The sequence below is a fragment of the Artibeus jamaicensis genome, unplaced genomic scaffold (assembly GCF_021234435.1).
Source record: "Artibeus jamaicensis isolate MK-2021 breed Jamaican fruit bat unplaced genomic scaffold, CSHL_Jam_final contig_475, whole genome shotgun sequence".
In the NCBI taxonomy this organism is placed as follows: Eukaryota; Metazoa; Chordata; class Mammalia; order Chiroptera; family Phyllostomidae; genus Artibeus; species Artibeus jamaicensis.
Genome location: NW_026521852.1, coordinates 4,031,043 through 4,048,477, shown reverse-complemented (window position 1 = coordinate 4,048,477; position 17,435 = coordinate 4,031,043). Strand labels below are relative to the sequence as shown.

The window sequence follows — 17,435 nt, the reverse complement described above, 5'->3', positions numbered from 1 at the left end:
CTCTCCCAGGAAGCTGTCCTGAGAGACTATGCCCAACCCTGACCTTGCCTTTGTTTTGCATTTCCTCAGAACTTAATACCCTCCCTGCATTTACAGTGGTTGGAGCCACTTTTTATATTTGTTCATTTGACAAACATTTACTAAGGATCTACAACCATATGCCAGGCAGGCATTTATTGTGCGTCTGCTGTGTGCCAAGCACTGTGCTGGGCACTGGACTTTCAGTGCCCTCAAGGTACTTACGCCCACGGTAACTGCCTTCAGGCCCGTCCTGGGGAGGCCCACCTCTGCACTCAGACTGGGAGCCCTCTGGGGACTGTCTCCTCCTCGTTCCACCCCAGTACCTGACATTTACAAAGGATTTTTAGTTTTGCAAGGTGCTTTTACATCCATTATCTCATTTTATCTGTACCACACCCCTAATAAGGTAGAAGAAAAGGTCTTATTATTCTATCTGAAAGATAGAATTACTGAGGCCCAGAAAGATGAAGTGACCCCAGCTGGTTATCAGGTAGGTCACCTGTAGAAGTCAGGCGAGCGGCCTTTGCACCGCATCATGCCCCACACCATGCAGACTAGGATCTGAGAGAGCTCAATGGGACCGAGTGATGATCCATTTCTCAACCTCCATCACTGCCGATCGATGTCAGGGAAGAAAGAAGACTAAAGCAAAAATAGAGGGTGTTACAAGATGCCGTGTAACTAGAAAGTTGGAACAAGTTTGTTCTTGTTTTCCTGGCACATAATGGGCACTCAGTATGTATTTGTCACATGAATGAACAACTTACTAGACAGGCACATGGCAGAGGGTATGAGCTAGCTAATAATGACAGCATACTTTGTGTCAGGCATAATTCTAAACGCAACTCATTTCATCTTGACTACATCCTCACAACTTTCACAGTAGCCATCATCACCTCCCTTTTACAGATGAGACAAAATGAGGTTAAACACCCAAAGTGGTACCTGGAAGACTGACCCCAGAACTGTGCTCTTGACCGAATTGGCCAAGGACAGGTCATATGTTTCCGCCATCCACATTATTGCTCAGTTCTCATTACAAGCGCACTGAATGAGTGTTCTGGTGAGTGCTGAGTGAGGACTGAAGTCACACTTCTGCTCCGGGCCACAGATTCTGCATGAGCCTGCCTGAGTCACCCCCAGCTGTAATGTGGCGTAATACAAATCTAGTTTGGGGGTGGAGAGGGCTGTGTTTTGGCTGTACAAGAACTTCCTGAGTCCTCTGCAATGTCCACATCCCAAGAGTCCTGCTGTTCTCGTGGGCCTGTCTCCCAAAGACCAGCTCTACTCTCTGATTTGATTGCTAAGAGGCCTGGTAAAAACCAGGGTTATGGCCCTTGCTGGTGTGGCTCAGTGGATGGTGTGCCAGCCTGCGAACCAAAGGGTCGCGGGTCAATTTCCAATTAGGGCACATGCCTGGGTTGTGGGCCAGGTCCCCAGTTGGGGGCATGCAAGAGGCAACCACACATTGATGTTACTCTCCCTCTCTTTCTCCTTCCCTTCCCCTCTCTCTAAAAATAAATAAAATCTTTTTTTTTTAAAGCCAGGTTATGGATTATAAAGGACTGGAGGAAATTTCTGGCACCTTAACCAAGTAAGAGAAGAGGATGGGGTAAGGAGGGCAGAGTCATGTTTGTCACTGTGATATTCATAAATAGGATGCAGAGGATCCTTGATGAATGACTCCGGGATGGGATGGGATGGAAAGGACGAGGTTGGGCAATTCAAGCTCTGGCAATTTTTTGGCCCCAGTCAAGAAAGGAAAATCTCAGCACCAACATGACAGGAATGGGGACCAAAGAAAAAGAACAGATAAATAATCTTCTCCGACACAGGTTTCTCTAAAAAAAATCCTAATTTGGAGGAATACGATTCAGAAGAAGGGATTCGGAATAGGAGAGCCTAACCCAGAAATCATCAAAGCTAAAGTTTTTGTGCCTGAAGGTGCTGAATTCAAAGTTCATCTGATCTTAGTGCTTCTAGATGACTTTGTGCCAGTGGCTCACTAAACCTTCTACAGACTTTAGCTTCCCCATTTATTGAAAGGGTATCATGTCGCCTGTATGCATCTTTATCCCTTGAGATAGGCACTGTATTAGGGTAAAGCAGACCAGAGACCAGACCACACTTGGAGTTATTTAGAGAGAAGGAGATGCAGAAATGCAAGATCTGATCAGAGCTCCTGGCTCTAGACAGGCAGGAGCCACCTCCAGGCAATGCTTCAGCTGCCCCAGCTGCAGGCTGTTTTGCTCGGCTCAGTCCCCGAGTGTCTGAGACAGGGAAGACATGCCTCCCACAGCCTGGGTAGGTGATATCTGGGTTCACATCTCTGGGTCAGCTCACAGAAGCTGAATGGCAGGAAGAAAAGTTCCTGTGATTTAAGCAACACAGACAAATGCAAACCTGGAGAATCCCCAAGGATGGGTCTGCCAACTGTCCCAGTTTGTCCAGCACTGAGGGGGGTCCCAAAATGCAGGACTTTCCTGTGTTAAAATGGAGAAAGTCCCAGGCCAACCAGGACAAATTGGTCTTTACGCCAAAGGACTCACCTGTGAAATAAGCCTCTCATTTGCCAAAGGACCCTTCCATACCACGTGAAATCTTCAAGTGAGGAAGGATTGAGAGCTCAGGTATCCAGGGTTGAGAGGCTGAGTGCCTCTATGCCTGTCCAGGGGAGCCCTTGGCACATGTTACTGTGCCCATGTCCCAGACTTGTTGGGCCTTGGTTACTCCAGAAGATTTGGGTAAGTTTATCTTCCCAACTGGAAGACAAAATACTGTTAGAAACTAACAGGTTTCTCGGAACCCTGGGCCTTTCGAAAGGCGTTTCTTGGTGATTTCTTAGGGTAGCCTAGGAGCAAACCCAGGAGGGAGCCACAAACAGGACTCTACTTCCTGGCCATCCCAGAGATCACTTAGTTCTTCAAAGAACTCAGTGGCTGTGGTACATTAGAGGCAAAGGATGGGCAGGGGGAGAAGCAAGAACAGCCATTTCCAGGCTTCCAACACCAAGGACAGCTGAGCTGCCATTACCTTACAGACTGGACAGAGCAGAGAAGGGGCAGTGCCCCTTTCCTCACCCTGCCCCAGCCCCATCGGAACAAGTCCAGCTCAGGGAGCTGAGTTCCCCTGGCTAGAATCCACTTCATTTTCTCCTAAGCTGTTTTGTGGGGCAGGCTGCTGAGCACTGGACGTGTCCAGTCCTGCTGTAGCCGACTTTCTCTACGGCCAAGGGCAGGCTCCAGTTCCATGCCCCTTCTGCCAGCTGAAACAAAGCCGGGGTTCAAACTGGGCCCCTGAGTTCACAGAGACCAGAGGCCATGAGTGGATACTCAGCTCCTCTGTCCCTTAAAGGCAGCCTGTCCTAGTCTAGGGCCAGGGACAAGGAACAGGGCCAAAGAAGTCAGGATAGAGAAAGCCTCTCCCTTCCACTTTTGCCAACTTATAGTATTTCTTAATTCAGCAAATGGGTTATCAGTGCCAACTATGTGCAACATAATAGGAAAAAAACGGAGGCACTTAAGACCCAGGCAGAACCCTAGGAGGGACAGCAGGACCTGCGAGTTGAAATCTACGGACCCTTCCCAATGCCCACCCTACGGAGTCTGTGCATGGCTGCCCCACTCTGTGTCCCCACGTCAGTGAGCACACACAGAGTCGGGAGATAAAAGGGAAAGAGAAGAAGCCAAAATCCTGGTTAATTCACAAAGCAGAGCTCTGTGGGACAGATAACCAAGACTTACTTCAACTTGGAACACACCGCTAACAAGCAACCTTAGTGCCTGAGCCCTGAGTCCAGCCCCTAAGGTTCAAGCTAGAGAATAAAAAGGGTCTAACGAGATCTGTACTCAAATATCTTTTCCTTCTCCTTGACTGGTTCATTCATTCATTCATTCATTCATTCATTCATTCATTTCACATTTCTTTTCTTTTTAAATTCTCACCCAAGGACATGCTTATTAATTTTAGAAAGAGGGGAAATGGGAGAGAGAAACATTGATTGGTTGCCTTTTGTATGTGCCTTGACGGGGGACTGGACCCGTACCTAGGCATGTGCCCTGATGGGGAATCGAACCTGTGACATTTTAGTTTATGGAACGATGCTCCAACCAACCAAGCCACATCGGCCAGGACTTAGTTCACATTTTATAAGAGCCTTCTGTGTGCTAGCACAGACCTAGGCACAGGGACTCAGGGAGGAGTTTAACCTGACCTCACCCGGCATCTACTGTCCCCATTAACCCCTTTCTGGCCACATGATTCCAATGGATTACTGCTGTGCTCCTTCAAACTCTCCTTATTGGCCAAAGCCTGTGCTTAGGCTGGGAACAGTCCACTCTGCACAGATGCCTCTGTAGTGTGAAATTATGGACAAAGAGGCTACTTGGGTGTTTGCCTCTACCCCACCTCTCCCTTCCCCCTTGTGCATCTGCCTGGGATGGAAAGTCCACCACTCTCAGCTCCCGTGCTCAAATCGCAAGCTGAACTCCCAGGAAAAGAAGTAGCTCAAGGATGTTAACGGGCAGGAGCCCAGTGAAACAGAAATATAACATTTCATTTTGTTCCTTATGTACCAGCATCTTTTTTTTTTTTTGATGCCTAAGAAAGCAGTACCAGTGCTTCTGATTGTCTAGCCTTCTGACCTCTCCTTCCTTCATGGAACTGAGGCCTTGCTTCCTATTTATCCTCAGCTCCATTCCTTTTTGTAGCCCTCTGAAAGCTGCAAATGGCGTCTTAACTGTATTGCCCAGCTCGTGGAGAGTTACAGGAAACGGCCAGTGATAAGGAGCGAATACAGAGCAAATGAGCTTAGTGCTGACCAGTCTCTCTCTCTCCAAGCCCCTCCGCAGGAGCCCTTCCTCACCTGGAGTCTCTGGCCCACTTAGGCCAAAGAGCATGCTGAGAACCCTGAGGTTGATTCGCAACCCCTGTGCCCGGGCAGGTTGCTCTGTTTAATTGTGTAATTGCACATTTCTGTCTCCGATCTGCATGGGAAGATGGACGGGCAGCTGTGCCACATCCCAGGGGACTACAAACTCCCGGGGAGGAGGCTTGGTCACCTGGTTCTCTACACTGGAGGCCTCAGGGGGCCTCCTCAAGGGCAAGAGCCAGCCCAGGCCTCCAAAAGGGAAAAATACAAGAGCAAGTCTAAGCCAAACTCATGTCCTCCCAGTCCCTCCCCACTGCTCCCATTCCTAAGGAAAGGACAGAACAGGTATCAGACGGCCAGGGTGGCCAGGTCTCCTTTCCCATTACAAGCACAGCTCCTGACCCTGTGTGTTTCAGAGAACAAGTTCTCCAACTTCTCTGGACACAACGTCATGAGCCTTAAATTTGGTCTGGGGCCCTGGCTACTTTGAGATGACCCTGTCTGGGTGAGAAGGAAAGAAACTGCTATTAACTGCTGTTTATATCTCCTTATTGATGGATTCTGGAACAAGGAGCACACACTTCTAATCTGTGACATATGGTCAAATTTCAATTACTCTGTCCTTATGTAGTATCTGTGGATTCCTGCAGTTAGATACTGGATTGAGCAGATGATACAAAATAATAATAGCCATCACTTACTGAGCACGAACTATGTGCCAGGCATTGTTTACAAGATCTAAGTTAATGTCAGGTCAGTGGAGACACTGATACAGAAGAAAACTCGCTTAGTTGCTCAGGGCCAAGCAACGACAAAGAGGTGGATCAAAATCCACGTTCGAGTAGGCTGACCTCAGAGCTTCCTCTTACCCTCTCATGTGTGTGGGCATGTGCTCTGCAAGCTATGGACTGTTGTACAAATATAAAGAGTGATTATTAGGCAGCTGATAGTAGCATGAGCCAAGTGTGGATGGGTGCGGTATAGTCAGGGAAGATTTGTGTGTGAGCATTAATTTAATTAGATGCAGCTGAGCTGTGTTTCCGAGCTAACCAGAAAGGCTGTCCGGGAGGTCTCGGGCTCTGACTCTCTCCATGAACACAAATACCTGGAATTTGACTAAATGGATGCAGAGGACTTTTCCCAAGGCTCCCAGACTGGTAGTTCATGGGAGGCCTGCCTCACTAGTCCACAGCGCGGGCAGGATGGGTCGCAGGGCGGGGGGCTGCCCCATTGCCTTGTGGTCTCTGCCTCCTCAGCAACACCTCCCAGAGAAGGAAGCCTTTTTCCAAAGAAAGAGATGACTTACTGTGAGGCAAAAGAAGTAACGTTCCCTCAGAGAGAGTCATTAATAGGCAATTAGCCCATAACAAATGGGTGAGTCCAGGCAATGATCAACAAGGCTGCTCGCGTCACAAACGAGAGACAGCCAGACATCGTGTCTCCTGATAGATGTGCGCTGTCACCCAGGGGTTCTTGCTTCCCTCCCCTAAATAAATACGTTAACAAAACCTGAATTTGATTAGGGCTGCAATTAACCACGTGCACTGAGTCAGTGGAACAAGTTCAATGATATAAAGAGGGTGAATCGGGCAAATCCGGAATGTTAGAAACTCTATAGGACAAATGACCTAATTTCTTCAGCAAAACATTGCAAGACAGAAAAAAGAGGGAGAAAAGAGTATCCATGGATTGAGTGACTTAAAAACTGTAACAAGTAGTCACAATATGTAGATTTTTTGGGGATCCAAATTAAAAAGAAAACTAGAGGGAAACAAATAATAATCAGAGAAATATGAAAACTAACTGAATACTTGATTATATTATGAAATTGTTCATTTTGTTTAGGTACGACAATGATTTTTTTTAATTCCTACATTTACAGATGAAATGATAAATCATCTAGGATTTGCTCCAAAATGATCAGAAGGTAGCAAAGGCTGGGATTACACCTAAAACAGGATGGACCATGAGATGCCTTCAAAACCCTGGAAGCGTGGGCCCTGGCTGGTGTGGCTCAGTGGACTGAGCACCGGCCTGCAAACCAAAAGGCTGCCAATTCAATCCCTAGTCAGGGCACATGCCTGGGTTTTGGGCCAGGTCCGCACTTGGGGATGCACAAGAGGCAACCACATACTGATGTTTCTCTCCTTCTCTTTCTCCCTCCCTTCCCTTCATTCTAAAAATAAATAATATTTTTTAAAAAAGAGAAAAACTATTGAAGCTTGGGTTCACAGTGATTATTATACTATTCTCTCTACTTTTATGCATGTCTGTACTTTGCTACAATGAAAAGTTTTTAAAATAACACTTAGACCCCAGGAGCGGCATTCGGTGACACAGTGCAGTGCGTGATGCTCCTCTGAGCTGCCCGGGCCTCTGGCTCTGGCCTCTGGGGCTTCCGCGCCTTGAGAACATGATGGGGGAGGCCCCCAGGCTACTTCCTCCTTTCCAACAGCTCCCCTGCAACAAGTTAGACCTCACTTTCTACACTTGTGTCCCCTTGGGGTCTTTGACAGAGGCAGAGCCAGTGTAACAGCAGAAAAAGCAGCCCTCTCTGGATCCCAGCATTGGAGACACACTCGGTCTTCTGAGGCAGAATCCCCCACTGCCCTTCCTCCCCGGACCAACCTGGCTCAGAGCTGAAAACTAAGAGCTTTCCCACCCCCTGCTGAATTTCACCTCTCACTATGCCAGGACTTGAAAAGAACTCTGTGACCACAAAGCAGCATCCGATGTAGCTGGGAGGAGTGCCTGTTGCCTTTCTGTCTCCATTAGGTGCCAGAATGGGAAAGGGGATGAGGGGAGGAGGAAGAAGTTGTGAGAAGGACAGGCCATACAAGAACCAACCACCCAAGCCCACACTCCGGCCCAACCCAGCCAGGGGCCTAGGTGTCGCCCACCTCACCTTGGGCAAACAGCTGGCACCTCCCAGGCCAGTCCCTCCCTTAGCACTTCCTGGTGCTACTGACCACAGAGCTCATGGGAGAGGAGAGCAGGCTGAGGGAGAGCGGGATGGAGAGTTCAGAAGGGAAAGCAGAGGACTACGGAGTATCTGGAGAAGTCCCTGGGAAATGAGGAACGGATGGGGAGAGTGCCCGGGCTGGCACGTTCCTGAGCTAAGGCTATCACTGAGTAAAGGAAAGAGAGGAGAAAGAGAGCAAAGGAGAAAGAAAACAACAGTAAGGTGTGAAAAGAGATAGATGGAGCAGGAGGTTAGAGGCCCCCAGGAGCAGGTAACCCGAGTGACTGCCCACCCCACTCGGCAGCCCATGCCTCCAGGGTCCCCCAGCCCTTCCCAGCACAGTTGCACAGAGGGGGTTCCCTGCCCTTGTGGGACCAGGGAGGAATCAGGCACCAGCTCGCAGACATGCCTCCCAGCCCAGCTGGTCCCTTTCCTACCTCCTAGCAGCCTGCTCCCGGAAGAGAAACTAGCAGACCAATCCACCTGCCTCTCAAGAGGCCGAGTGCCAGACAGGAGGCTCCACCTCAGACCAAGTGGCCAATCAAGGAAGCCAGCAGGAGCCTGCCAAGAGCTCACCCTTTGGGGGCACAGTGCTGAAGGGACACAAGGTTAACTTAGTAAGGTTAACTTATTCATACCAGGTGCCTGTTCCATATTCATGAACGTGCTGGGTGGCCACAAGGTGACAGCCTCCCACCTCTTAATACTCACTGACCTTCAGGGGCCACAGGGCCAGCCCAAGGTTCCCTCAGAGCCAACCTACACCAAAGCCGGGGCAGGCAGGCATCACCCTCCCCTGTACACATGGAGCAAGTGGGCCAACGAGTGCCTTGCTGACAGTAGGGGAGCCTCATGACTGATCCCAGGGCCCTTCCGACTCTTAAACTCAAATCCTGGCTCCGCCACTTGCTGTGTGACCTAAGGCAAGCCACTGACCACCGCACAGCCTCTGCTATAAAGTTGCCGGGATCCTGTCCCCCTCAGCCTGTACCTCCAGAGCCATGGGAGTGAGCACAGAAGGAAAAACGCTCAGGGCTCGCAGAAGTGACGCCCTATAAATGTGAGGTGTCATTACCATAAATGAGAAGAGTGCCACACCTAGGAAGGAGGCAGGTTTCTGTCGGGCTTCACAAGGCCATCTGAATAAGGAGACGGCAAAGGAAAACCAAGCCAGAGAACAAGGCGCCAGGCCTTGCGCACCTTGCCCAGGACCTCCACGGTTCATGATTGCGGGGTGGGGGTGAGGGGATGAAAAACGCTTCAAGAATGCTCACTTTGGCAGCACATATCCTAAAATTGGAACAATACAGAGAAGATTTGCATGGCCCCTGTGCAAGGATGACAGGCAAATTCGTAAAAAATGCTTCAAGAAAGAGCAAAGAAGAAGGGGACAGAGGGATGGGCAGGAAGGCATGCTCTGGCCCTGGGATTTGTCTGTGTGGGTGGATGGGGTCTCTCTAACCATCCAGGGCTCGGCCCAAAGTGGGTGGCTATGAGGGGCAGGCAAGTCACACCCAGTGGCTCCTTCTCCTCACCCCCCCCCCACCCTGGGAGGAAGCTGTGGCTGCAGGAACTTCACAAGGAATTAGGCCTGAAACCTAAGACTATAAGGGCTCTCCTCAAAATAATAATATTCATAACAATATCTGCGTAGCTTTTTATACACACTGACTATGTTCACTGCAGCTTCACAAATCCACAGGGGGGAAGCCTCGGGTCTGATCCCTGGTCCTCAGCTGATTCACAGCTGGCGCAGTGAGGGGGATTCTCCATTGGAAGTTATGCATCTCAGGGAAGCGGCTCACCCCTGGCGCTGCCCGGGGCCTTGGCGCTTCGGGAGGCAGTGAACATGAACGCCCAGGCCTACCCCCCTCTCTGGGAGAAACCTCCCAGGTGCTGCTCTCCTGTGCTCTGTGGAGTGCACCCTGCCCAGGCCACCTCGACCAGGAGTCGCGACCATTTACAGACCAAGCAAATTCAGGGGCTTCAAGGGTTAAAGGCAGGTTGTTCAATGGCAGGCCCAAGGTTTTATTGGCAATCTATTCCCTTAAAAAATCAAGAAGTGTCTTACTCCTGCTAGACAAGGACATTTTGATCAGCCTACTTAAAAGGTTCCTCCGATTGGAACCATTTATCAGATTGGTTCCATTTATCAGATTGGAAACCTTGGACCATTTATCCCCAGGCCTTGAACACAAAAGGCCAAGAGTAATATGATGTTGACTGTGGCAGGGATGGGGAAGGAAGAGAATCCTCATCTCCAGAACCTTCCCTGGGTACAGGCCTGGGCTGGGGTGAAGCCTGCAGTGTGGACTAGATATGCCTTAGTCCAGGTGCCCCAAGAAGCTCCCCTGAGGCAAACCATAGCACAAGGCAATGAGGCAAAGGCCACAGCTAATACAACCCCCCATCTCAGGGGGAGGAGCCAGGTAGGGTTAGTGGCAACAAGGTGAAGTAGAAGCAAGGCCCTCTTTTGGCCTGTTTAGTGAAATCTTAAATTTTTGTGACTCAAAGTTCCTGACCATCCGAACAACTTTAAGATCACCACAGGAGGAAGGCTCGGGACCTGCCATTCTGGGATTGACCAGACCGCCCGTCTGGGAAACGGACAGACACTTTCCCACCGGACTTTCTCCTTCCCTTTGGCCTCCCGAGGGTTAACCTGCAGACAACCATCCGCTCCATCCCCCGTCCCCAGCCAGGCCAGCATAGCAGGATGGATGGGACAGTTGGTGGGGAGGTGTTTAGCTTGGCCCCAGCCCAACACTACAGACAGCTCCACTCAGGGTACAGACACCCCACCTGGACCCCTTGGACCAGGCCCCTCCCTCCCTCCCCCACCAGTGAAAGGTTGTAGAGAAGACCTCCCTTGGGTGAGGGGAGGCAGAGGCTGTTTTCCAGGATTAGAGAGCAGTTGAAGGAGGACCTCGGTCTCCCGTGCATCTTTGAAGCTGCGGCAGGCAGCTCCGTCCTCCTCTGCCCTCTGCCAGAGCAGCAGAATGAAGGCAAGGAGACACCCAGATAACAGCAGGCAGCCTGCAGCTGCAGGGACAGCCGTGTAGAAACTAAAGTAACCTTGGGAGATGGCTGACAGACAAGGAGTCTGTCATTTCTTCCTCCCCCTTTTCTGTCTGGGAGGTCAGGGCTTCGTCCCCAGGGGCAACTGGGAAGGGCCAGCTGTTCTGCGCCATGCAATGGGGATGAAGGTGCCTATGTGACAGGGGCCTATCTGTACCCCCTTTTCAACCCCTTCCCCCCATAGCCACTGTTCTACCACAGTCCTCTGTCACCTTGTCTCAACTACTTTGAGCCAGCAAATAATTCTGCCAGGTCACCTTTAAGAGGTGCCTCTAATGTGTTCCAGAGCAAAAGCCCCTGCACGTGGGAGCAGCCCATGTGAGCCCTTCTAGAGGCGAGAGGCTTTTTACAGGGTGTTATACCCCTCAGATCTGATACTCTATGCTCTGACCCTAAACCTCCTGCCTCCGGTCACCCACTTAACTTTATCCTAAGACTTGGATTTCCAACCTCACCCCTAAGCCCCCAAAATAGCTCTAACTGTGTCACCAGAACCAGCCCCCCCGCCGTTACCAGAAAATCTTCCCCGTCTGTGATGTAGACATGAGACAGCAACCCCAGTCCCACTGCCCTGGAGGTGAAAGAGCACCTCTGACAGTGATCTCCCTGTTCTCTGCAGACGGCAGTTCGCTCCTGCCCTGGCTCACAAACCCCTGGGACATCTCCATTGCCTGCAGGATAAAGGCTAAATTTCTTAGTTCAAAATGCAAGACCTTATATAATCTAGCCCCAATTTGTGTATCCAATACAATCTTCTACTACCACCCTACAACTAAAAGCATAAATATGCTGTAAATGTGACAAGTCACTGGAATTCAGTGAAAGGAGTGTCACTTCTGGCTGAGGCTATCAAGCCAGACTCCGTGGACGTTGTGGGAGCAGGGGAGGAGGTATTATTCCCAATCATGCACTGGTCAGCTGGCATGCTATTCTGCCCTCCTCCTCCCTCCGTCGCCCCACCACAAGCTTGTCAACATAAAGGACATATACAGGGGTAGGAAAAGTAGGTTTACAGTTAGCTGTTCACATGGAAAAAGACATGCAGGTTATGACTGTTACCATAGCTTGAATAGCTCTGTTTCACATACTCACAACTGTAAACCCACTTTAGCCCACTCCTGAATTTGCAAATCCACATGGACACTGGGAATGCTTTTCTGCACTTGAAGATCTGTCGAGATCCAGGCATCCAGGAACAGAATCACAAAAGCCGGTAGCTGCCCGTGGGGAGCCCCCTGCACATGCTGGGATGGCTTTCGTCTGGCCTGGCTGGAGCCCTGCACTTTACCAACAACCCTCACTGAAAGAAAAGAAGGGCCTGAAGGCATGGAGAAAAGAATTTTAAGAAACTCTGGTCTGGATTCCCAGACTTTTCTGTTGGGACCTTTGGAGGGAAGGGTGTGAGAAGAGTTAAGAAAAAAAAATGTCCAACCGCCTCTGCCTTCCGTGACTCTGGCAACTCGATGCTATTTATCAGTGGCCAGGCAGGGGAGTAGGAGATGGAACTGAGCTTGGAATGAAGGGACAGAGACCAGACCAGACTAGTGGACGCCTAGACTAGCTCGCTCCTCCCTTCCTGGGCAGTGTCTTGAGCCAAAAAATTATGTGGCCAGAGACAGAGCAATAAGAGGGAAGGACTTCAGGGAAGAAAAGACATAAATCATCACCATCCCCAGCTCCACCCAGGACCCTCCTTCACAATACTGCAGTCTCCTTTCTAGTCCATATCATAGCTCACCCAGCAAGGGGTCACCACTGCAGAGTCATCCCAAAAGGGGTCCTTGTATGTGATGAGACAGAGAGAGACCAAAATGAATTAGAGCCAAGGGGTAAAGAGGGCACACGAATGTGAAGATGAGGAAAAGAAAGAGAACGCATGAGCTCTCGTTGACATTAATTTTCAAAGAGCAAATGCAATGATTGTGGGAGGGCGGACTCCTGAGGCTCAGCTGCAGGGGAAGTGCCTGGGTGACTGGAGACCTGGCTGTCTGCACTGTGATTACGAAGAAGGTGGGAGGTCGCACCTGGGAAATGACTGCCCACGTGCCCCAAGGGAAGGGGCAAGGATTCGGAAGTACAGTGCCAGAGTAATTATGTATGTGTCAGTGAACAACACACACACTAAAAGACAGCAACAGAGCAGTTCTGTCAACTACATCGGTAGCCATAAAGCCATCCCAAGGCATAAAGTGCTTGTAAAACCCCAACGAACAAGAAGTCATGTCATCACAGACAACATGACATGAGTGCACACTCTACACCAATACTGGATGTTTGGCATGTCTTTCCCTTTATCCAAACAACCCTATGAGCTAAGTATTATCCTCCCCGTTTTACAGAGGAAGAAACTGAGGTTCCAAGAGGTTAAGTGTATAGAAGGAAACACTCACCCTAAGTTCCCAAAGAGCTAAGTTTAAATCATGACTCTACAACTTTCTGTGTGACCCAACGATGTCACCCTGAACACAGTACTTAACATCTCGGAAACTCAGCTTCAACATCTGTAAAACAGAGATACAACTAAGTACTTCCCAGGTTATTGTGAAAAGTAAATAAGATAATTTCTATAAAGCTCCTAGCTAGTGCTGGTAGGTGCACACAGTAAATGTCCAGTAAATGTCACTCCTTTTCTCTGCCCCAAACTCATTGAGATGACTTATTCATTCATTCATTCAACAGACAGTGGCATGTCCAATGTATGAAAAGGGGGCAGGGGATGGGACTGATGGAAGCCCTTTTACATGCCAGGCACTTTACCAGGTCTTTAGGGTAGGGCATGGAGATTAACAAGAGGGATGGGACAGAATCCCTGCCTTCAAGCAGGAGTTGACAGCACAGTGAGCCAAACCTATTAAATAACTGGGTGTTGTGATGTGTGATAAGAGCTGTATAAGACAAGAGCAAAGATACAGGGCCTTGGGAGTTTAGGAAGGTGAAGGAGGGAGGTTGTAAGAAGAAGATGACTCCCATGGGCCCATCAGGGAAGCTTCTGAGAAGAGGTCTCATGACTTCTAAGCTGTGGAAATGGGCAGGATTTGGAGTGGAAATGGAGGGACAGAGTCTCTCATATGGTTCTTCCTAAGGAGATGCTGATAGGATTCATAGGCTACAAATCAATACAGACTTTCTGCCCTGGCTGGTGTGGCTCAGTGGATTGAGTGCTGGCCTGTGAACCAAAAGGTTGCTAGTTCAAATCCCAGGCAGGGCACGTGCTTTGATTGTGGGCCAGGTACCCAACAGGGGGCACATGAGAGGCAACCACACCTTGATGTCTCTTTCCCTCTCTTTCTCCCTCCCTTGAAAAATAAATTAATTAAATCTAAAAAATACAGACTTTTTGTCTTCAAGAGTGAGGGCTCAAACATGACTGAGAGTTCTTTGCAACCTCTACCACTGAGAGGCGGAGTCTATTCTCCACCTCCTCTCTATCTGGGTGCGCCTGTAATCCCATTTGACCAATGGAATGTAAGAGAATGATGTCATGTGACTTCTGGGGCTAGGATGTAAGAAACCTTAAAGTTTCCACTTGGGTCTCTTGGCCTACTCTCTCGAGACACCCCCTACAGGAACAAACTGCCACACTGAGTGGAGTCCGGGTCATATGGAGAGGCCACATGGATGTGCTCAAGTTGACGGCCCAGCTGAACTTCCAGATGACAGCCATGTGAGGACCACCTTGGCCATCTGACCCAGTCCAGCCTGCAGATAACTGCAAGGGCAGGGGACAGCCAAGCCAGCACTTAGCTGAGCTCAGGTAACCCAGAGAACCCTGAGAGATAGAAGCACATTTAAGAAAAGATTTTATTGGTTTACTTTTACAGAGAGGAGAGGGGAGGGAGAAAGAGAAGGGAAGAAACATCAGTGTGATACCTCCAACTAGGGACCTGGCCTACAACACAGGCATGTGCCCTAACCAGGGATCGAACTGGCAACCTCTCAGTTGGCAGGCCAGCACTCAGTCCACTGAGCCACACCACCTGGGCAACGACACATTTTTTTCCCTAAGTCTTTACATCTTGGGGTGATCTACATGAAGCAAGGTAACCAGAGTGCCAAGACTCCACGTCACTAACTTGGGGTGTTTCTAGGGAAGTTGGAGCAAGGATCATACTATTATAGAAATGGACAGGCAAAGAGGTGCAACGAGAAGAAATTGTATATTGGGAGGGACAGAGGGAATCGGTTAAGTTCTCCCAGTAGCCTCCAGGCCCCACTCCCCTCACCTCTTTCCAACATGATGTCAAATCAGTACAACTTACCATTCAACTCACCCACTGGGAAATAACTGGGAGAAAAATCAGTAACATATAAAGATGTTTATTGCAGAGCTATTCATAATAGCAATAAACTGGAATCAACCCAAATTCCCAGTCATAATAGAAAAGCAATACAATAATGGAGTAACATGACAGAATTATTTATGGCTATTAAAATGACAAATTTATGGACCATTGTCATACCTGGAAGTATTTATATAAAATAACATTAAACAAAAAAATTCATGGCACAGAACAACAGCTACACACTAATTACAACTACACAAAAATATTAACAAAGAAGGGCCCAGGGAATAAGGTACAGAGTACAGTATTTACTTTCCCTTTTTTTAAGCCAAGTTAGTTAAGTACCACTTTTTAATAAGGCACAAATTCAAACTCACAAATATTAAAAAGGGGACATGTCTGCCTGCAGACTAGGAGACAATATTTTTGGGAAATGGGAACATACTCTAGGTTGGGGGCAGGAATGGGTTGGGCTGGATGACAGGGACAAGTGAGCAGAAGGGGGCTAGGGCATCTCCTCAGGAGAGTGGCTGAATGTTAGGAAACAAACCCTTGGTGTTTGCTGACACAGTGCAAGAAGGACTCACACAAAAGCCACCCATTATCCTATAATTATTGTCTCTCTCGTGCCTGCAATTAACGGCTGTCTGAGAGGCGGCTGCCGGGTAACTAAATGTGCGCCAGCATTAGAGTCAATCAGCCAACTGAAGCACCAATTAACAAGCCCACTGCAGAGACACTCCCAGCACCCAGCAGCAACAGGGAGGGGGGAGGGAGCAGGACAAGATAATGCAGATTTGGGGTACACTCCTACTCCAGAAGCAGAAAGAGATGCTCAAAGCAACATCCATCCTAAGCCAGAAGCCAATCATGCCCCAAATGACCCAGTAGGGTATACAGGTGCTTTGACCCCCAGCTCCAAGCCAGAGGGCTCTGTAGTCATTCACAGGCTGGGCAACAAGGTTCCTGGAGTTCCTGCAGGGCGCCTGAAGCAGCCCTCAGCCAATGGGAGCTGATGAAGACAAAGACAAGGCCCAGAGGTGCTGTCACCTCCTGAGTTACAGGGGAAAGAAACAGAGGGCAGAGAGGAACCAGGCAGGGAGCTGTCTCTGCTGACCTACACTGAAACCAACTTACACTGGCCTTGGGCTGTTTTTCTTAGGGGGCAAGCTCAGAAACACAGAAAGGAGCCAGTGTCAGAGAATTCAAGATGATTATTCAGTCCTGAGGAAAAGGGTAGGAGAGCAAGCAGCTGACAGGAGGCGTCCACAAGGGCATCCTGTGGTCCTGCATGGCCCCCCCAGTGTACACCACTGTGCTACACCAGTCAGCCAGGTCCTTCCTCTGACTGTGGACCACGGCCTGCAGGGGTCAGGCTGGGGACCTGCGGCCCCAGAAGATGTCTGCCGGGATTCTGGGGAGCCATGGAGCCATTGAGTTCAGAGAGGCAGATCGCCACCTTAGAGATCATTTAATCCAGTGGCTTTCAACTCTGGCTTCATACTAGAATTGCCCAGACAGTTTCTTAAAAATACAAAGGCCTGGGACCACCACAGACCAAATGAATCAGGATCTCTGCACGGCAGGGTGGGGGCGGGGCCCAGACACACTCATTTCTTTAATGCCGCCCAGGGGATGCCAATGACTACTCCAATGTCCTCAGTTACAGATGAGGTAACGGGAGTCCAGCAGGGCGGTGATAACTTGCCAAAGGTGACAAAGGCAGCAGGCAGCAGAGCCAAGCTCCCACCAGCCCATCTGATTATGATTACAGGGCTGGCTGAACCAATGAATGAGCCTCCCGTGGTGCCCCACAGGGGTCTGTTCTTGATCCTGCCGTGTCCGTGTCTTCATCCATGATTTTCATAAGGACTCAGAAGACAAGGCCACCAGATTTGCTGCTGACAAAGCCAGAGCTGGGAGGGATGGCTGGTACATACACACAGAATCAGGATTAAATTCTGAAATAGTAGCCTAACGTTAACAAGATGAAATACGTCATAAACGTAAAACCCTACATTTAACATTTAAAAGATTCCAGTTGTACATATATTCCAAAAGTTTGAGATATGCTTGAAAGCCTGTTACTAATAAAATAGGAAAAACACAATCTAGACTTTTTTAGATGTGTGAATGTTTTATAAAAACCTTTCCATTGGAACTCCAAGAGGCACAAGGGGAGTGTGGGGAGTTTGTGATCGTGTTATGTCTGTCCCAGGGG

At 49.3% G+C, this 17,435-nt stretch overlaps 1 protein-coding gene and 1 non-coding gene across 13 annotated transcripts in view; one reads left to right on the top strand and one right to left on the bottom strand.

Annotated features, from left to right (window-relative positions):
• PLEKHA6 (pleckstrin homology domain containing A6) overlaps window positions 1–17,435 on the bottom strand; it is a 137,999-nt gene that overhangs the window by 91,899 nt on the left and 28,665 nt on the right. The window contains exon 1 of one of the 12 annotated variants that reach the window (XM_053667952.1): window positions 8,291–8,309. The exons of the other annotated variants lie outside the window; for them this stretch is intronic. The gene's annotated coding sequence lies outside the window, so the exon portion shown is untranslated. Of the gene's footprint in view, window positions 1–8,290; window positions 8,310–17,435 lie in introns of those variants that run through there. 12 annotated transcript variants of the gene reach the window in all.
• On the top strand, window positions 9,120–9,226 carry LOC119055081 (U6 spliceosomal RNA). The gene has a single exon (XR_005083619.2). It is a non-coding gene; the product is annotated as a U6 spliceosomal RNA (small nuclear RNA).